The sequence below is a fragment of the Cryptomeria japonica genome, chromosome 6, assembly GCF_030272615.1.
Source record: "Cryptomeria japonica chromosome 6, Sugi_1.0, whole genome shotgun sequence".
Lineage (NCBI taxonomy): Eukaryota > Viridiplantae > Streptophyta > Pinopsida > Cupressales > Cupressaceae > Cryptomeria > Cryptomeria japonica.
Genome location: NC_081410.1, coordinates 250495264 through 250501263, shown reverse-complemented (window position 1 = coordinate 250501263; position 6000 = coordinate 250495264).

The following is a 6000-nucleotide window of genomic DNA, read 5'->3' as shown; positions in this document are numbered from 1 at the left end:
GACGTGCTAGACTAGTTCATTAGCATAGCAAATTCTCTCCTCCTCTCTTTCTTTTGTTACTTCTTCTATATGTTATTCTCATTCTTCTATTTGTTGTCCTTAGTGTTGTCTACTTGAGGACGATGCAAAGCATTGAGATCTCTTTGGTCTCTCTCATGTTGACTCAAAAGACACATGTGTTCCCTTCTTCTAGGTGACCTTCCTTGATTGGGGAATGAAGAACAATTATGCATACATACATATGATATACATGAATTATCATACAGCATACTGACCCTGAGGAAAGCGAAGTCACCTTGTGCTTTGTGTTTTGTGTCTATTATCCTTGGGCTTATCTCACACTTGGGGGCTAAATCCTTGTGATAACGTGCTCCTTTCTCATTTATTATATGTATCACTACCTTAAAGCAATCACCCCCGGTGAGGCGTGTGCGATCGCTTTAACGTAGGGGGGCATACATCCCGTTCATATCTTTTCAAGATACTTGAAAATTTCTTGACAAATTTAGCTTTGTCTTGAAAATTTTTGATATCTTTCTTGCATGACTCATAGTGAGGGAACCTTGCTACTGACAGTCATAGTTCTCCCTCGTGATCTTCCCTTTTACTTTGTCAATCGAAGTCGTAAGATCCTTAGTCCACTGGGGGCTTGGTGTATCTTGCCTCCTTGACGTGGTGAAAGTTTTTCAATGTTGTTTCCTTGTACTTTACTGGAAGTACGAGTGTACGCTTATACTCCCGCTAAAGTGGGGGCTAAATGTAGCGTCCTAAAATTGCGACACTTGCAATTTCGACCGCATTTGGGTCTTCACGATGGCGATGCAACACGGAACCTGAATGGAGACCCCGAAACTTGTCCACAACATCAAAAACTGCATTTTTCCAGCACCCTGCTTGATCCCCCCTTGCACCCTGCTGTCCCGGGAGGTGGGACCAGGGCGCCTAGTGCCCTGGTCCTTCAGGACTAGGGCGCCCAGCGCCCTGGTCCTTGGCCCTATTTTGGGCCCGGTCTCCTATGGGACTTCGGGTCTTTTTGTTTGCAAATTGGAAAATAACATTTCCTGGTCGGCTTAAGGTCGGGAAAATCAGTCTATCAACCCTAATTGACAAGTATATAAACTACTTTTCCTCTCTCATTTTGGTAGGGGGGTGAAAAAGGTGGAAACGATACTCAAACATTCAAGCATTCAAGCATTCAAGCATTCAAGCATTCAAACATTCCTTCAAGCAATTGATCATTCTAAGTCTCCATTCAAGGCTAAGTGTTGCATTCAAGACAAGGATTCAACCATTGAAGAGGAGATCACATGCTACAACATACAACATACAACAAACAACAACATCTATACCTTCGCATATAAGGATACAAACATCCTTACAACAAGGTACTAGTACTTGTTTTACATTATAGTCATTTACATTTACAACATTTCTCATTTCTTGGTTAATTCCAAAACCGGGGTTTGACCTAAGGGCAAACCCCTAATCCCTAACCCCCCAATCGTCTTCGCTTTTCTGTGTGTAGGTTGCAGGTGCGCAGCTGAAATTGAAGATCTGGAATCCTTGTGCAGAGACGAATAGATCCCCCTTCGTTTCGCGGATTTTTCGGAGGACCGTGTGCACGCCGGGCGCCATCGTCCCGTCAACTTTTGCTCAAATTTGCAGGACAGCGCCGTCTCGACATTTTACTGCTAATTCCAGGTCTGCAGCTTCATCCTATATCCCTATCTCAGTTTATAAGCAAATCTTTCTCACTTTCTATGTATTCCTAGCTTAATCATTCTATCTACATTCTTTACAAAAGAGGGTAGCCTTGCTGTCTTAACCCTTGAAACTCATATAGAATCCAATCTTGCATTGCGTGGGATTGGATCTTGTGGGTTTCAACCCCTCTTTTGAATGTAAAGTCTCCCCTAAGTGAAAAACCATCAACCCTAGTGAATCTCCCTTCTCTCTCCTTGGAGTTGGGGAGGGGAGAACAACTAGGGTTCGATTTTTCCGCTTTACAATTACAGAGGACACCGAGACTTCAAAAGAAGAGATAGAAAGACATGCCTAATAGCTGATGAGGAATCCAACGATGATAAATCAGATGAGACTGATACAGAGGAAGTAGTTTATGTGGCTATCCAGGATGGATTAGATGAAGAGAGGTGTGAGGAAAAAGCCCTAATATCTCACATAAACAATAATGATTCTTGGATTATAGATAGTGGATGCTCACATCATATGACAGGAGATAAACACAAGTTTGTTATATTAGAAGATTATGATGGAGGCTATGTTAGATTTGGTAATGATGCACCATGTCTAGTGAGAGGTAAAGGATCTATAACACTTCTTGATAATGCAAGATGCAATTATGTTTATTGGGTTGAAGGTTTGAAATACAATTTGTTGAGTGTAGCACAGCTAAACAACACAAGTTACCGAATAGAATTTCAGAAGGGAATTGTCAAAGTTCATGACAAAAAAGGAAAGTTAGTTGCTACCGGGACACAAACAAAAGGTAACACATTTTTCCTTGACTCAACTCGGAATAAGTGTTTGCATGCAAAGATAGATGATACCTGGTTATGGCATAAAAGGTTTTGTCAAATCAATTTTGATAATCTGATCAAAATAAGCAAGAAGCACAGAGTAAGAGGTCTACCGAGTCTTGAAAAACCTGAGAATGCTATGTGCCGAGGATGCCAGATGGGTAAGATGACAAGATCAAGTTTTACAAGTAAGTCTTACACTTCTAAAGGAATTTTAGATCTAGTGCACACTGATCTTTGTGGTCCTTATGGTGATTAATATTTCATACTATTTGTGGATGACTATTCAAGGATGATGTCAGTAATGTTTTTAAAAGAAAAATCAGAAGCTTTTCAAATGTTTAAATGGTACAAGGCAAGAGTTGAAAATGAAACAGGAAGACAACTGAAATGTCTTAGATCAGATAGAGGAGGAGAGTTCACATCTGATGAGTTCAACTTATTTTGCAATGATCATGGTATTAAAAGACAAGTCTCTGCACCGAGAACTCCACAGCAGAATGGAATAGTTGAGAGAAGAAACAGATCTATTGTGGATTGTGCTAGAACACTGATGATTGAAAACAAGGTGCCACAAACATTTTGGAGAGAAGCAATAAGCACAGTAGTTTACACCTTGAACCGAGTTCAATTGAAGAAAGGTACTTTGAAGACACCATATGAAATCTGGTATGATAAGAAACCTAATGTAAGTTATTTTAAAATCTTTGGAAGTAGATGCTATGTTCATAAAGATGACAGAAATGGAAAATTTGATCAGAAAAGTGAAGAAGGGACGTTTCTAGGTTACTCTTCTAGAAGCAAATCATTTAAATGTTTGATCAAATCATCTAACAAAATAGTAGAAAGTGCAAATGTGAAAATTGATGAATTTGCAGAAAGAAAGGATAAAGGAAATTCCAAGGAACCAGAAGACTATGATGAATTTGTCTATGTTCAATCGAGAAGTCCTACCGAGAAGATTGTTGAAGAAAATGAAGAAATTATCCAGTTACTGAGTGATGAAGAAGATCATATAGAGCCTACCAAGCCTGTATTAGCCAAGTATGTCAGAAGACATCATGCACCAAGTTAGATTATAGGAGACAAGGATGATCTAGTGATGACAAGAAACAAACTGAGACAGAACACATGTTTGATATCTGAATTTGAATCGAGAATAGTGAAAGAGGCATTTAACAATGAAGATTGGATAAATTCTATGACATAAGAGATTGATCAAATCAAGAAGAATGACACATGGACACTAATCCCAAGACCGAAGGACAAAAATGTAATCGGTACAAGGTGGATTTTCAGAAACAAGCTAAATGAAAAAGGAGAGGTCATTCGAAACAAAGCAAGACTAGTTTGCAAAGGTTATGCTCAAGAAGAAGGAATTGATTATGGTGAAACTTTTGCACTTGTTGCTAGACTTGAAGGAGTAAGAACATTGTTGGCCTATGCTGCTTTCAAAAATTTCAAGATATACCAAATGGATGTCAAATCTGCATTTCTGAATGGAATATTAGAAGAAGAAGTTTTCATTGAACAACCTGAAGGATTTGTTGAAGACAAGAATAAAGATCAGGTATGTAAATTGAACAAAGGTTTATATGGTTTGAAACAAGCACCAAGAGCATGGTATGAAAGATTGCACTCTTATTTGATTAAGATTGGTTTTATAAGGACAAGTGAGAACAACAACATGTACATGAAGAATGATGAAAATGGAATACTTGATCTCAACCATATTTGTTGATGATATTATATTTTGTGGAGATGACTCTTTATGCAAGAACTTTGGAAATGAAATGAGCAAAGAATTTGAGATGTCATTAATCGGTGAGATAAAGTATTTTATAGGTTTACAGATACTACAAATGAAAAATGAGATTTTCATTACTCAAACCAAGTACATAAAGGAAATCTTGAAGAAATTTGGAATGGAGGATTAAAAACCAGTAAGTACTCCTATGATTACCAACTGCAAATTATCAAAGAATGATGAATCTGCATCTGTTGATGAGACACTTTACTGATCCATGATTGGAAAGCTACAATATGTTGTTCACAGCAGACCGGATATAGCACATGCAGTAGGTATAGTTGCAAGATTCTCTACAAATCCTAAGGAAACACACATGACAACAATCAAAAGAATTTTTAGATACTTGAAGGGCACAGAGGATTATGGCTTAGTATATCAGAAAGGAAATGATTTTGATTTAAAAGTTTATACTGATGCTGATTGGGCAGGCAACATTGATGACATAAAAAGCACAAGTGGAGGAGTTTTCTTTTTAGGAGAAAGACTAGTGAGTTGGCTTAGCAAGAAACAAGGATGTGTTTCACAGTCAACAGTAGAAGCTGAATGCGTTGCTGTAGCATTGAATTGTGCCAACGTTGCATGGATCAAACAACTGTTGGAAGGTATAACTGAGAAAGTTACCGAGCCAGTAACTATATTCTGTGACAATACTAGTGCCATTAATATTTCAAAGAATCCTGTTATGCACTCTAAGACAAAGCACATATCTATCAAATATCATTATCTCAGATATACACTACTAGAGGGAAAGGGATGGATCCGCTCCTACCCCTGCCCTCACAAAGGAACAAATAGCAGATATCTTCACCAAACCACTACCAAGGGACACTTTTGAATATCTCAGAAGTAAGTTAGGGGTCCTACTCCTATCTTCTACTCACTGACCGAGTTCGGTGAAAGCATCAATCCGATGACTCTAACGAATATCTTTTGGGAGTTGATGCTAATTTATACACTTTAGGATGTTTTCTAAAGGTGTATAGAAATAATACAGGAAATATTACAGGGAACAGGAATTGAAGACAAATGCTCTGACTGAGACTCAGTTAATACACAACAACAGGAAATAACTTCTTACGGAAAGTAATTATGTTTTAGTTCTTTACTTTTTGGCATTGTTGTCAAAGGGGGAGAAGACTACTATAAAGAGGAAGAAGACCTATCAGGGGAGAAGACTAAAAGAAAACCGAGCAAACTACATATTGGAAAGAAGACTGAAAACATGAGAAGTCTAATGTATAGGGGAGAGCATTTCAGCATTTTAGAATCACATCAATCCGAATCTTTTAAGGTCAAATCAATTGGTTTTGCCATCAATGCCAAATGGGGAGATTGTTGGCAATATTGCATTATAACAGACAATGAAAGATTGTTGGCATTTCATAAGGATATTGAGAAGGTTGTTGATGATTATGGATATAACTGATTAAAGATGTTTACTATTTTGATATTATTATTTTGTCATTGATGTCAAGAAATTGATTTTCTAATTCAGTATGATGTTGCCATATCTTGAGAAGTATGATATGAAGATTATAAAGATGTCGATAAAAGACACAGGAAAGAATATGATGAATAAGGGGATGAATAAGATACTCAATGGGCAACTAGTACCGAGTCAGACAATGATGAGATCATGATGTTTAGATT